The sequence below is a fragment of the Onychostoma macrolepis genome, chromosome 14 (assembly GCF_012432095.1).
Source record: "Onychostoma macrolepis isolate SWU-2019 chromosome 14, ASM1243209v1, whole genome shotgun sequence".
NCBI classification, from domain to species: domain Eukaryota; kingdom Metazoa; phylum Chordata; class Actinopteri; order Cypriniformes; family Cyprinidae; genus Onychostoma; species Onychostoma macrolepis.
The window spans coordinates 22,053,675-22,070,561 of NC_081168.1; the positions used below are offsets into that span (position 1 = coordinate 22,053,675).

Sequence of the window (16,887 nt, forward strand, 5' to 3'; positions counted from 1 at the left end):
TGAACCTTTATTTTCAAAAAGTTAAAAGGACACTTAAAACAAACCTACAAATTCACCATCATATCACCCATGTGAAGTCTGAAGGTCTGTAGAACTTCAATATGCTCGCTGTTAGAAGTACTCTCAACTTAAAATATCTTTGTAATTAAAATACATGATGCTCTGAAAAATGTTTCGTCAAAAGTTTGTCAATGCTTTGCATGTGATTTCTTTACTCTTGGCAACTTACTGGTATGACCAACAGCAATGTTGTAGAGTGTAGAAGGAAGATAAAGACATTGAAAATGACTTACTCATACAACAGGTTGAAAACATAGTGGACTTAAGAGTTCAATAGTACTCAAGGAGCTGGTTCCTTCAGAAGAGATGAGAAGCTTGTCCAACCACATAGAATAAGGTGATCCTGCCTTTGATCTTCTCAATAGTAGGTATGGCTGGTGGTCCTCCCTCTGACTGAGATGGGCTTCAATACTGGTGCAGGACTGTAAACAGCAAAAACAAAAATTAGTTTAAACAAAGAAAAGAGATTGGAAAAAGGTAATTACTATGTGCAACGATGAATGCATAAACTAGTAACCTTTGATGATGAAATGTAATTTAAGGGTTAGTTCACCCAAAATGAAAATTCTGACAATTTAAAAAGTTCATAAAGAGACTGTAAAATTAATCTATAGGAACTGAGCAGTTTAGTCCAAATTTTCTGACGAGACATGGTTGACATATGATGAACAGATTAAAATTAGGCTTTTATTCAAACAGTGATCAGCAAACAAACAAACAGTTCCTGTGAAAACAATACTGCATAAGAGAGAATGAACCTCACTGGTTCTCATGCTTGAGCTTCCATTTACCATATCTGACGTTTGTGTTGATAAATGTTTGTGAGAATAAAAAGCCTAAATTCAACATGTTCATCATACAAAGCGATCAAGTCTCTTCAGAAAATATAGAATAAATTACTCAAAAAGATTGTAAAACTAATCCATATGAATTATGAACTTTCTGAACCATCATAGTGGTATTTGCGTAGACTGTCAATGAAGGGACATAAATCTCTCAGATTTCATTAAAATATTTACATTCGTGTTTTGAAGATGAACAAAAGTCTTAAGTGTTAGGAATGACATGAGGGTGAGTGCATGACCATTTTGATTTCAGCAAATTAACCCTTTAATAAAAACAAATTTTGCAACAATAGTGTGAATTTTACCTTATGGAAGTGCACAAGTCTGTCTCATCTTAGTTTTCATCCTCATCACTATTGTTTTTCCAGGGCGTCTTGGACAATCTGATTAAACATGACAACAATACAAGTGACAACTTAAGACAAGTAAAATGATGGAAGGGAATTCCAGACAAATCAAATGTTAAGAAAAACATGCGTGCATACCCATTTGCCTTAGCATCTATGCTAAAGCTTTTGCTAGCCGATGCCTATTGATTTTGCACTGCTCTGTCTCACGGTCAGCTGAAGAGAGTGAAAGAATGAGTACTTGTGCTGAGGGTTGAGGATCCTGTGGGTGACTAAAAGAAAAGCAAAACAATTCCATAATTCATGTTTGTCAAGGCTTATAGAAAAAAATAGAAAAACTTAGCTTGGTTGCTATATGACTGGTTTTAATTAGTTAATTTCTAAGCAGTAGCACTTACCTACTTGGAATGCACAATCGTTAAGCAGTTCCACAAATTTCTTCACTCATTGATATTGAATTTTCACCAGCATGAGGTCAGCTGTTAGTCAAGAAAAACGCAAATAGTCGTCAATTTTAAATAAAGTCCAGCAAGCAGCTACAGTCAGAAGCTCCATTTGTCATCTCTCAAACCATATACCCTTATAAAGTAATATAAACAAACGTTTGCATATGAATCGCGCACTTCAGACACATCTCTGGTGTTGGAACGGTTCCTTTCATACGCGTCCAAAAAAATATAACAGCAAAACGCTGAATTGCATGATCGTTCTCTGCACTGTAAAGAGTGTAACTGCGACATGTAGCTTGACTAACATTATCCGACACAGTGCGCGCGGTGTGCATGTTTATAAAAGATTCGAGCCTAAGTTAACTGTTTGTGGTTCACTTAAGTAAACAGAACATGACATGAAGCACAGAAATTATCGTGTAAATTTTCAACCCCAAAGTCTAAAATAGCGACGAATGCGCAAACTAATCAGCATTAACTAGTCTTACCTCAATTTGCAAGCTGCCTCAGGCTCGTGTCGTTGGTCTGCCACGCTAAACAGAAATAATGTTAGCACTCCCACAAATTTGTGGAATTTACAAGATTATTCTAAATGTTGAGAAATGTAAACTTAATATGAAAACTGATATAAGTGATTAAAAATATGTTATACCTGCGTTTGAACACTCTCTGCTCCTCGTGGTTAGCCGCCATTAATCAAAACGGAAATAATGTGCAAGGACCGGAAATAGGATCAACTCATCACCAGTGTCAATTATCAACTTGCTGTAATAACACTGACTCTGAATACTGATTTACACTGCAAGTGTAGTTCAAATCAACACCAGAATCAACACTTTTTAACATTGGAAAATTAACACCATAAAAACAACTCTGAACAACACTGGAAATTTTGCTGTGAGAAACCTGTCACTCTAGGCTACAAATTCAGCTTTAAATATCTCGGCTCGTCTCGTTTCCCGGCAGCAGCTTGAGTTTCTCTGCTGTGTTTGTGCTGATCCCAGCAGGCAGCGATTTTGCTCAAAAGAGTTTAGCTATATCACTCCCAGCCACTCACTAACAAAGCAGACATACACGCGTATCCGGCGTTCCTGTATCCCAGTCATACACATTTATAGGCCAAATTATTTGACCCCTTTGAACACCGGCATGCTTGGAGACCCTTTTTATGCTGTTATGAACTATGATTTTACTTTAAATACTACATTGATCAGAACTTGCTTGAGTGAATGAGGTGCATTTGTAGTTTATTTCAGTTGTCTTGTATGTCAGCCTGACATCTGAATGGAGAGATTTTGGCGTAGTATGAATCAGGACCAGTTGGGATGTAATTGGCCACTTAATTCAGTCACTAGTTTTTTTGGCCTGCAGTCGTCTGCAGGTGTTCACATTAACACTTCTGTGTGTTTTTACATATAGGTGATGTTTCATTTGCTGAGCTCTGTGATAATTAAATTACACCATATAAACAGTGCAAATGACTTTATTCCCCTACACGTCTCAGCTGGCTTTGATTTATAGATAAATTAGCTGCAAAGAGGTCTTTACTGATAAACAGGTGCCTCACTGTAGAATTTTCGTGTTAGTGCTGGTGCACAAAAGATTTCAGAAGGGTTTTTAATAACTGACACAGAATACAATTAATATAAATAATTTATAAAATAACAGTTTATTTTATAAATTATTTATATTAATTGTATAGATTTATTATGAATTGATTATGATTGATTTATTTATTCTTTATATATAATTGTTAATGATCATTATGTATAAATCAATTACTTTATTTAAATAAATTACTATTTATTTTAGAATTAGTTTATTTAAAAAAACTGTAAAATATATCACTGATTTCTGACTTTTAATTATCCATTTATGTCTGTTTATTTGGACTTTGGTTCTAAACTCTTAAAGGTTTTTTTTCATTACTGTTTATTTTATAATTCATTTGCTTCTTTATTCCTTCTAAATTATTACTAACAGAATAAATTGTTATTAACATTTTTGCAAGCATGTTTCATATTGCAGCACTTCTCAATACTGCCTTTTTAATTTTTTTTTAAATTGATATAATATTTATAAATAATTATTCAGAATTATTTCAAGTAATTAATTAATTAATTTATTTATTTATAACGCCTTTGCTCTAAACAAAATGTTCCTTCAGTATTTCACTTTTTACAGCCAAAACATTTCTATCTATCCATCTATCCATCCATTTATCCATCCATCCATCCATCCATCCATCCATATTTAAAAATGTCTTTGCTCTGAAACAAAATATTCCTTCAGTATTTCACTTTTTATTTTATAGATTTTATTTAAATATTTATTTATTTTAAAATTGTCTGTCTTATTCATTCTTATTCAAAAAAAAAAAAAAAAAATATATATATATATATATATATGTGTGTGTGTGTGTGTGTGTTAAATATAGATCAATGCAATAGATTAATTTTAAATAATTTAATATTAGATTAAAAGATTAAATAATTTTTAAAATCTTTATAGGCATTTTTAACCATTCAGAGATGTGTGTGTATATATAGAAGTAGATCTATAGAAGTGTCTTATAAATGAATAAATGTGCTTTGTTTGATGCCATAGTCTTGGTCTCACAAATCACACCAGACCTAACAAAACTGGCCTGGATTGACCAGCATCCCTGAGCAGATTCTGGAGTCTTTGGTCTATTTGCATCTCCAGTCTTATATTTGAAGCGATCAAGCTCCTCTGTTCATGGTTTGAGTGTAAATATGGTGTTTGTGATATATTGACATGTTTAAGTGAATGAAACCTCTCACATCGCCAGACGCTTTTACCTGTAAAACACACCTGTCAGCAGCTCCAGTGAAGCCGTCTGAGACGCAAAGCCGAATCGTCACGCTCTTCTGTCCCTCGTCCACCACGAGCAACAACTGCAGTGTCTAAACGCTCAATCTTTCTGTTTCTCTCCTCCGTCTCCAGGGTAATGCCACTTTCTCTGTTCGTTCTGGCCACCATGACATACCTGTCTGTTCGACATGCTGTCGCCTAGCAACCTATTGTCTCCTCGCAGCTGTCCATCATTACAGGAATTGCTTCTCATCTCAAAGGCCCGAATCCATCAACCTCATACACACGGGGGTCCTTCTGCTTTTTTGACTGAGCCCAACCTACTGAGCCCAAAAGCTTGACTGAGCCCAAAAGCTTATTTGTGTTTCCAGAGTTGGCAGATTTGTGCTGTTTGATGGCATGTTGGTATGCATGAGCTGCAAATAGATTTAAAAGCGTGCGTAGAGACATGTTTGACATCTTGAACCGCAGAGCCTGTGGTTGATAGAGTGTGAAACTACAGAGGATGAAGAAATCGATCGATTTTGTTTCTCAGAGAACACAAGTGATCGATGAGATTCAGATGTTTCTCTCTCAGCTCGTGAAGCTTGATGTTTCTGATTTCACACTGAAGATGCCTTACTTTGTTTTGCCAAATGGTGTTGTTATGTTTCATTTCAAGGTGTTTTTTTTAATGCTTATTAGTTGTAATGATGATTATGATTACTTTAAAACTATATTTCTTTTAAAAATGAAAATCAGCATAAAGGCATTAAACAAAATACTAATATTATTAATAAATGTTATTTATAAAATGTAATATTTTTTATTTTATTTTATCCTTTACACTGGCACCATGTCAGAATGTAAATATAATTTTAAGAAAATAAAGTAACCTGATGAAACTGTAAAAACGTGGCTGATTATCCAGCCAAAATTTTTTAAAAATACAAAAAGTATATTTTTTATTTTATATTATTATTATTATTTATTTATCTTTTACACTGGCACAATGTTGAGATGTAAATTTGATTAAGGAAAATAAAGCAACCACCACTGATGGAATTGTAAAACGAAATTTTTGAGAGAATAATAGCTGAAAGAGGTATTTTATTTGAATATTTTTATTTATTTATTTAATTTGTTACTTAGTTTGTTATTTTATTTCTCTTTAACACTGGCACCATGCATGTCAGGATATGAATATGATTTTAAGAAAATGAAGCAGCCACCGCTGATGAAATTGTAAAAACTTGGCTGAATATCTGTGTTGTCTAATGCCGTTGGTGTTTGAATGGGTCTAAACTGGCTTCATCCCAAAGACTCCTTTCAGGATTCAATAATGCCTCAAATGAGTTTTCTCTCTTTATTATCATTAAAGTTGCTCTCCTGTTTTTGGCAGCTATATTTGCCTGCCTTTTTTAAAATTCCTATATATATATATGTATGTATGTATGCATGTATATATGTAATATACACACATTTACATTATTTAGCAGACGCTTTTATCTAAAGCAACTTACAAATGAGGACAATGGAAGCAATCAAAATCACAAGAGCAATGATATGCAAGTGCTATGACAAGTGTATATATATATATATTGTAGCAAATCAGCTCAAAAGGGAAATGTATATAAATAATTAGAATTAATTCTGATTAATTACAATTATTTATATCGGCTGACAGTAATAACTGTAGCAGAATTAAATTGCCATCAACTGATCTGTTCGTCCAGCGAACATTCAGTGTAAGTTCATATCAACTCTAAGAAAGAATATTTCCGTGGCCACAGAAAATACTTTCCTATTAATGCATTAGAGCTTGTAGCAAGGGTCAAAATACGTAAAGAGACATTAATTTGCAAGGCAGAACCAGAAACTCATTTTTAATTTGTGCACACAACTTTTATTAACTAAACGCTAACACACATAACTAATCTAAACAAACAAACAAACATACATACACTCACACGTACATACAAAAGGGGAGCTAAAGTGGATGAATGAAGCCAATAGAGAAACCAGAGAATGCAGTTATGGAAAATGAGTTAAAAACCATCCGCGCCATTTATAACAGGGTCTATATCTTATAGTAAACCTCTGTTTTGTTTAGTTTAAATGTACGATACTTGCATTGCCTTGGTCGTTGACGAGTGTCCGGATGCAGTCTCGGATAAAAATGTTGATGGTTTCAAGGTTTTGGCCTTGAGTTCACGTTCTTCCGGGTTGAAGAGTGATGAATTCCAGAGATGTCCTGACTCGATGGTGATTGGGAGTTTCTTCCCAGGCAGAAATTGAAAAAGAGCTAAGAAAGAGATCTGCTGGGATCCGAGGATCTTTGGTTGAATGGAAAGTCAAGGCAAAGCTTTATCTGCATAATAGAGGTCACTCCTTTCGGGTATCAAAGAGCCAATGGTGTCTTTTGGAGGGAAAGTTTATGACTCTTTGTCTCCAAGCATGGTAATTTGCATATGTGACTGGATCAGAAGTTGACATACAAACTAGTAAAGATTCTTAGAACACTAATATGTCGCATAGGTATCAACATATAATATACACTCTCAATTAGATCATCCGAAGACGACTTGATAGACCAAACATGGTATAAGTGAGGTGATATTAACTAGTGATCTATCATAAGCATGCATAAAACAGTATACAATACACAAGAACATATACAAGAACAGTAATAATTTACACAATAACCTGAAGGATATGTGTGTTCATTCAAAGAAAGGTTTTTCTATGAATTAATTAGAGAAGAGTCCATTTTCCTAAGGGGAAGTGAAGTGAGTGCTGCTCTGCCCGCATTCCTCTGAGCAATAAAACTAGTGTTATCAGATCGGTTGCCATGGAACTGGGGGCCTGGAGTCATTCACAGACATACTGGCACCCAGGTCTGTGATTATTTGTAATTTGATCAATTTAATTTCAAATATTTTATTTTAGATTACATTATACTTTTGTTAGCGAGTCTAGAAATCTCCACCGCAAAACAGAAATGCCAGAAGTACAGAGAAATTATACTTACACTTTACCTCAAGTAAATGTAATGATATCAAGCCAGACATTTATACCTGAGTGAAAATAAACTAAGTTTTCACATTTAATTGCACAGTATTTTAATGGCATACGTTTACTTTACACTCCTAATTATGGTGATATTTTGTATTTATTTGAGGGGTAATGATTAGATTTTATAATTTTCTTTCATCATTTAAGATATAAACTTAAGTAACATCATTAAATTGAACTGAAATAACCTACTTTTGTAGTACTTTTAAATTGATGAGAAAGTCGGATCAATCTCCTGAGAAAATCACTAGTTGAAATATTTATTTATTTATTATTTTTTTCATGTTTTAGGACCCCTGGCAGGTTCCGCGTTCAGCTAAAGATGAGAGAACATCCTGGAGAGCATCTGCTTCAGTCCTCCATCTGAAATCAGCAGAAGCAGACCCTCACAAGCTCTCAGGCAATAGTTGACCTACATTGGACACCTATAGGGTGTTTAGCAAAGCTTTGTTGGGTTGCTTTTCCAGTTGAGATTCAGATGAACTGCTGACTCAGGTTTTGAGACCTGGTTTCTTGAGACACCTGTGATGTGCTAAACTACTCACAACCCTGTCACGGTTAGTGCTCATTTATTTCATTAATTAAGTTTCCGAAGTCATCAGTCCAATGTGTGCTCAAACAGGGGCGTAAATTTCATCTGGCAGTAGGGGGGGACAATAAACGTAAAATTTCTCAAGAGCAATTTTTGAAGGGGACACAAATAATACAGCCAAAATTGTACTTGTAAGGATAGATATGTGTACACAGCATGTGTACATAGCATGGAGACCGTGTTTAAATATTCAGTTCATGGTTCCAGTCATATTATAATTATTATTTTGCGTCATCCATAGTATTTTAGGTTTGGTCTGAAACCTAGTACGTCTCTTTCGCATTAATTCAACCGCATTAAACCCACTGATCTGCCACTTAACATCATATTGAACGAAACCCAACACATAGGTCTACAATATCCTAATATCAGTTCACACACAGGCTTATCGCCGTTAGTTGTAGTGGGTGACAAGCTACGGTATTAAGATTGTTAACCTTATAATCGCTCATAGAAAATACATCTGATGTCATAATTTTTTTGTCATGACTAATTTATTAATGATCCAGCATCATCTGTATTAAAGAGAAAGAATCATTTCACCCGATGTTTAAAGAGAATAAAATAGCCTTGACAGCCTACTTACACATAACTAACTTGCTCTCCCTCACCGGACTCGTGTGTGTATCGGTAAAGAAGGAAAGCAGGCAGTGGACCAAACCACTGTGAGGAAAGAGAGGGGGGAATCAAAACATTTCTGAACTTAAAACGTTTTTTTTGCGTTTATTTTGTTTTACTAATCACACAATTATTTTAAGTATATGTCCATTATATTATTTTCAATACACAGAGTCACTTGTAATGATATTTTTAGGGGGGACAAGCCTCAGATAGGGGGTGGTCCTGTCCCCCCCGGGATTTACGCCTATGTGCTCAAAGTGTTTTGGTATTTGCAACACATTTGTGGTGGCTCTTCAACCATGAGCACTTTTGGACCTGTAGGTGTCTAGAAATGAAACTCCATTGATATTTTTCTCTCTTTTTTAAATATTTTATTTTATTCAATTTTATCATTTTATTTTAAAATATGGCCATATTTTGTATGATGTAATGTTATAACCTGCTCCACTTGTAGACGTTGATGATAAAAAACCTGAGAGAATCAATTGCTGAAATATTATTTTTATGTATACAACGAGTGTAAAGTCATTGTATACATAAAAATTATATTTTGGCAATTATCATCACATTTTTGTATTAACATTAACAGATTAATTTGATTTATTTATTTATTTATTTTCCATTATGTAACATTAACTCCTGTAACATTTGTCATTTGTTTTGTTCTGGTCCAAAGATCAGGGATTTTTTTCAATTTAATTACGGTAAATTATTTCATATACACTTATCTTCAAATTAAGTACAATTACTTTACAGCCCCTGATTATGGTTATATTTTGTATATTTTAAGGTTAATTAAATATATATATTTATATATATATATGTATCATCATGTAATATACTAAATCCAATAACATTATTAAATTGAGCTACAATAACCAGCTCAATTTGTAGAAGCTGACCATTATTTTATGTCCATACTATATTTTAACGAAGTACAATTAATTTACTTCCTTGATTATGATCATATTTTGCATAACAAGGTTAACAGATGAATTCGATTTTTAAATTTATTTATGTATTATATTAACTCCATTAAAACCATTAAATTGAGCTTTAATAAACTGTTAATGTAGAAGTTGATGATTAAAAACTTGAGAGAATCCCTCGCTGAAATACTTAACAATACAAAATTAACTTGAAAATACATACTTTTTTGTATACTGAAAGGTCATTTGAAAAGTAGCAAAAATGACGAATGCATATTAAAAAAAAAAGTTTTCCGAGAGTATGTTTTAACACAACCTTTATATAATAAAAAGAAAAAAAGTCTAAATCTGCTAATAAAAAATCAGCCCCGGGACAGAACCGTACCTGTAGCTGAGGAAAAGCTGCTGAGGTTGTTGCGGTGATGAACGGCAGCCAGCATTGTGCTCGCCGCCAGCGATACGTCAGGCGTTGAGTGATGATTTTGTCACAAGTCCGACGTCCATCAACAGCAAGAAGGCAAAGCCGACAGTGAGAAGACGGATCATATCGGCCCATAACTGAGTTACCATGTTAATGAAATGCTTTGAGCGCTCTGGCAAAATTAGACTCTTGACCTTGATGTGTATCTTTCAAAGAAGAACAAATCCATAAGTAACTAAATCAAAACCAACTTTGCTGTCAAATCACATGGCTGGAATGATCAAATGGGCCTCTAATGGCCCATTGAAATACGTCGTCATACTTAAATGTCACAGTAAAATCAGTTTGCGAAGCAAAGTGTAGTTGACGTATGTCGCCTGGATTCACTCCTATAAGCATTTTAAATGTTTCGCATTAGCCGTGGCATAGATCCCTGCTGCAGTAGAAGTGATGCATTATGGGAACTCGGCCATTCCCCTCACCTGCCCCCTCATTCTGCCTGCAAATTCAATTTCCTTTGGATCATTTCCAATTTATCCAGTGCTGAGATATACACCAATCTTAGCCTGCCAATGCATCTTTTCAAGGACACACACACACACATACGCCAACAAACAAACAAACCTTTAGCCTCCATAAATGTGGGTTTTGGCTACTGAAATTTAATTTAGTCAACTTTTGGAGAACATTAACATATAGATGGCCTCAAAGCTAACAGGCATGGACTAAAAGCCATAAGAGAGTAAACCGGGTCCAACAACTGTAAGCACACACTCTCAGACGGCTCTTGTCTTTTAGTTTGTTGTTCTGTAACTCTTATTTTAAGGCGTCTGAGAGCCTTTCAGTGTCTTTGACAGCATTGGATGATGGTAATCCCCAGGGCAGGTGCCACGGCAGAGGCGAAATTGCCATCCACGCTGCCATACGGCTCGCACTCGTCTCAAAGAATCAATCATGAGCAAATCCCCTGTAACAGCAAATGTTTCTCAGGCTGGTTTCACTGCTGAACGTCGCAGCGTTTTTTTCTAGATGAGCATCTTTGTCAGAGCCGAACGTGCAATATGTCTGACTGGCAGATCTTTGGCTAAACATACAGTAAAACTGTTCCTCAGGTATTTGCAGACAGATGAGAGGCTTTGATGGCTAAATAACATCAAGAGATGCTCAAACCAGGAGCCACAGGCCAATGTTATGTTACACACACACACACACACACACACACACACACATATACAGTATATATATATATATATAGTATATTTACATTGAAATGTGAAGAAGAAGAATTTGACTATTTAAAAAGTTTTTATAATTTAAATTTATATTAAAATTATATGATTGTATTATAATTATGTTCTATAAAATGAACATATAATTGGATATAATGCAAAATTTATCTTTGGCCCATAGCCTCGAGTTTGAATTTCGGACCTTAATATTAACAAGTTTTGGCTCATCTGGTTTAAATGGATAGAAAGGGTACCGAGGCATAAAATCAAGTGAACAAAATGATGATCTAAAAACAATTTGCTAACATTCCTGTTAAGTTAAATGGAATGTTGGAATGTTAAATGGAAAATAAGAACGGAATGTTTTCTGGACATTCAAAGTGTTATTTTTTTTTAATGCTTTAAACCCATTTTTTCTTGGTTATTCAAACCTTAGGGAACATTCCATTTTATCATTTTGCAAACGTTATGGGAACATTACTTTTGAATGTTCTCTGAATCATCTGAAACAATTTAAAAAAATTAACTATTTATAGTTTTTGTATTATGAATGAATGAATGTTTGACAAACAACAAAAAATGAATGATTCATAATTAGTTTTTGTACTATGAACGAACTTGGAACAGACATTCTGGAAACTAGAATGCCAGTATGTTAGCCTAAGATCAGAGAATGCTCTCTGTTAATTAATTGGAAAGCAAAAATGTGTTAGCATTCCCTTTAGGATATGAAAATGTTACATCTCTAAAAGTTTAAAACATTAAATTTTTTCTTGGTTATGTGAATGTAAAGGTATCATTATGTTTAATAATTTTGAAAGCATTGTGGGAACATTACTTTTCATTGTTCCTCTGAATGTTCTGAAACAAGATGAACATTCAACTAAACATTTAAAAAAATGTGTAAATAGTTTTTCAACAGAACCTTACCAGAATGTTCTGAGAATGTTCCCTGTTAGCTGGGAAGCTCAGAATACATGCAAAATCACCATAAAAGCATAAATAAAGTCGTACATATGACTCATGCACTATATTTTGAGTCTTTTGATGTCATGCAGTAGTTTTGTGTAAGAAACAGACTAAAATTAAAGTCATTATTCATGGAAAATGGATTGTTCCTTTGAGTCTGATCTTTGTTTTATTTGAATCATATGAACTAGGATACTTTTATGCATTATGCAAAACGTTTCAGTCCCTGTGGGGGCTAAATGCATGAAAAATGCTTGCATTAAAATTTCTCATTTTCTGTGTTTTTCCACAGAAGAAACAGAAAAATACAGTTTTGGAATATCATGAGGGGGAGTAGGTGACAGAATTTTCCATTTTTTGGTGCAGAATTCCATTAGAGCCTAAATGTTTGCAATCATTTGTCAACATTATACAGCAGCATTGTTTGTAATCTCTGACACCTATTTGAGTTCTGGCTGTGTTGGCGTTAATACGTGCCATGAGCTCGCACATATGTCGCTGGAGCTGCCAAGTTCAGATTTGACACGGCTCCATCAAACAGTGTTACCAAACAATTTCCCGGAAAGTTGAGCACAGCGCGGCCGTGTCGGCGTCGGCGTGCTTTCAGCAGATACACAGACGGCTGTCTGACTGGGTTAGCTCACCCTAATCAATGCGATTGGGTCTGTGCTAAACATTTTCTAAAAATGACACAAACATGTCACAAATGATCAACACAAAGACTGACATGAGAGCGAGAGGGTTTATTATGGAAATAAAGATTATGCATAAGTATCAGAGTTATTTTCGTATTTATTTCATTTAAATCTTCAGCTTTATTTTTACTTCAAGAATTTAACTGTTCTGTTTATCCGTTCACTGCATTAAGAGAGTAATCCATAATTTAGTATTTCTGAGGAACGTGGTGCTCTCAGTGAACTATAAATAATGTATCTAATCATTTGATATTTTGTTATTGCTACTGTATTGTATATATGGCTTTGTTTGTGTTTTTGGAAAGCGTTTTCTCTATATAAGTGTATTTTACTTCTGTTGTTGCAGTTGCTGTGATTGTTTTTTGTTGTAAGGAGGAAATGACATCACAGATGTGATTTTATTGTGAGCTGACTGTGATCACACCTTCTTCATTGAGCTCACTAGAAACTGAAGAACCTCTGCCAAACCAATCAGCAGATTTGGTCCCCTGCCTAGCGGCTTCGCCAAAAAGGTCTAGACTGCTGATTGGTGATGGGAAAATTTACAGACATCAACCAAATTAATATAAACTCATTAAGTATTTCATCACCATGAGATATCAGTTTTGTGGAGGTCACAAAAGCATGCCACGATGGCTTGTGGAACGGCAATGCATTGCAAAAATCTCCTCCAAAATACATTTGCATGGCATATGTTCTCAAAAAAGCATTTGTAAACACTCAAGCAACAAGTTTTTCTCCCTTAATATTGAATGCATTCTCCTTCTGGAGTCTGTTAAATAACGTATTTTATTCATAATACAGTTTGACATCATTTTCATCATCCCTGCTGTGCTTATGCCGCTCTGAGACAGTCCAAACAAGAGCAAGAATTCGAGAAATGAATGCAGAATTACATAGTCACCCATTTATCAGATTCTTCCTCAAGATCAGATCGATTGACATTGCAGCCAAAAGAACAGTAGATCAATGCTGGAGAGGGCTTATCAGTTTCCTCTATTGTGGTTCCATGACAGCAGCGTTTTTTCTTCTTCTTTCTGCTATAGGGTTTGTTATAAATGTTGCAATTGAACTTTGGTTTCTTGACATTTTAATAAATCTTTGCTCTGATGCTGTGAAACAGGTTTTAAATTAATAAAGCGCAACAGAAAATGCCCAAAGTGTAGAGAATATTTCAGGCTGTTCAACTGAATTGAGGACTCACTCGCTCTCAAGAAAAATAAAACTCAACAGATCGAGGCAGTTTGTTGTTCATCAACTCTTTGTTGAATTTATATGTATTAAATATTTAAAAGTTTACAGGTTGTTGCTGATAGTTGCCAGTACATTCCCATCTAACAGGGAAAGTTCTCAGAACCTTGGCTAATGTTCTGTCAAGGTTCTGTCAAAGTTAGAAACAAACGTTCTTGCAGTAATGGTGGAATGTTCATTCGAAGTTCTCTGTATTTTAATAATGTTCTCAAAACATTATTTATACATCGTTCATGGAACTGTTTTCTTGAAATGTTTAGGTTGGATGTTATACTTGTTTCAGAACGTTCAGAGAACATTCAAAAGTAACATTCCCATAATGTTTGCAAAATGACAAATTGGAATGTTCCCTTAATGTTCCATAACATTAAACAGTCAGAGAACATTCAGGAATAAAGTTTTTGTAACTTTGATGAGAATGTTAGTAAAACGTTCTAAGACCATTTTGCTGTACAGTTTCTAGGGTGTTCTGTGTGGTTACTAGGTGATTGTTTGCTCTCAAAAGAGTCTGTGGGATATTTTCCTGTTTTATTGTCTGTCGGTCAAAAACTATATTAAATCTCTATTACTTTTTTAGTTGACGAATTAAGCAAACCCTTACTATATACAGTCAAAAACTGCAATAAAAGCGAAAACAAGATACAGTATTTTAAATGTGCAGATTTTATATGTGAAAAAGAACAGGTCATGTTATAAATTACAGTGAAATAATGTAAATTGACATTCCCAGAATCCTCTGCATGACAGCTCACTTTTTATGGTTTTTGTTGAAATAACTTTATTCTTAGTTGTTGTTTTTTTCTCAACAACTGATAACAAAAACTATTAAGAAACATGATTTTTTAAACAAAATACTTTCAAATGTGGAGTGTCACACAGGGAATTCTGGGAATATCAGTTTACAGTTTTTGACTAAATTATTTGTTGATTTGTTCTTTTTTTTTACTTCTAAAACTGTTTAAAATGAAAGTAGTAAAATTAACACGATTTTACTGTAAAATTACATGAAATGTCTGCTTAGATCTTTTACGGTTTTTCCCTGTATATATAGGCCTACTGCAGGAACGTATACTCAATGTTAACCTATTAATATTTGTTTCTGTAGTGTTTTTACAATATTTTACATTTAAAATTACACATATTTTTAACAGTGTACTGTAAATGTAAGTTCAAAACCCACAAAACCTAAAATGTTGCAACCAAATTTTTTACTGACAACCACAGCTGACAATTTTTTTTTTACCGTAAATTTCACATAGATACATTTATCATTACATCTCTGTTATGCAAGCAATGCAATATGGGGAAGTAAATTGGGAAACCTGTCTGAAACAATCTGTAAAAAATAAATAAATAAAAAGAACACATTCAAATGTACAGAAAACATGAAGCTGTAATAAATCTTTTATTATTTTGGTGCTTGAAAACCCCTTTTCGCCTTTGACACTGTTGTAAAATGTAAAGATGTGCAGTTTAAATTTCAGGTTGAGCAAAGCAGGTCTGAAGCAGAGTTTCTACATAGCATTCTCAAAACTTTTAATGCAAATGTCTTTCTTTAAGCAACCAAAGTTGATATGTGAAACCAGGAAGTGCCCAAAAAAAGCGTGAACAAAGTACACTTAGATGTTTGCTTGCAAGAAGTTCAATCAACAAGAGCCCTCAATCCTCATAATAAAATCCATCATTAAAGGCTGCATGGATTCACAGCAGCGGTTATCAGAGATTTCATGTTAAACGCTTTGACTCTGTCTGAACAGATCCGGACGAAGCACAGCAGGATGGGACTGCCGCAGTTTTCCGGGCAACTCGCCCAAGACGTAAATGAAGGAAAAAAATCATCCTGCCAAAAAATGTGATGGTGATTTATAAGATATTGAGTTATTTCAGAAACGTCTCTCTTATCATTAGATGTATCTCTAATCCACTTTACATTACATCTTTCATGATACAGAGTAATTACTTTAGTGTCTAATTTAGACTGATTGCCATATTGATTAATTCATTTAAAATGATTACATGAGCAATTCAAAATAATCACTTTTGTGGAGATTCTTGTAATTATAGCTACACTTGATTATTGTTAATGCTGTTGTAAATAATTTATAACATTTATGATGTGTAACATGGATATTGTAATTTGAGGCATTCCCAAAAGATATTTTATGCAATATACTTGCATATTGTTCAGATATTGCATATGAAACATGCAGCAACTGCTAATTACTGCTTGTTTCATCAGGTTGGCAAAATATTAAATATTGGAGTTAATATAAATGCCACTAGGGATTTTGTAATTTCAAATGAACTGAAAAACGAGGGAGTTTTTTTTTTTTTTTCATTGTTTGGACATTTTAATATCACTTCTCCCTCTTTTGCATATATATATGTGTATCTCTGTGAAAACAGTATGCGTATCTTTTTAAATGAAATACGTTATTGATTAAAAAGCAGTAGAACTATTTACCTCTGCTTCATGTTTTATGGTATTTTAATACAAATGCTGGACCTCAGAGAAAGGCTTGAGGATTTTTTTAAATAACTTACAGTATTTCCCCAGTGTCAGCCAGGCTCTTTACAGCTCTTGAAAGAT

The 16,887-nt window shown here is 34.1% G+C and overlaps 1 long non-coding RNA gene across 1 annotated transcript; it reads right to left on the reverse strand.

Moving 5' to 3' along the window:
• Positions 1 to 2,454, reverse strand: LOC131553818 (uncharacterized). The gene is made up of 6 exons (XR_009274273.1): positions 2,354 to 2,454; positions 2,190 to 2,234; positions 1,651 to 1,731; positions 1,391 to 1,524; positions 1,211 to 1,288; positions 1 to 482 (listed from the first exon to the last, which is right to left on the reverse strand). It is a non-coding gene; the product is annotated as an uncharacterized LOC131553818 (long non-coding RNA).
• Between the last annotated feature and the right edge of the window lie 14,433 nt (positions 2,455 to 16,887).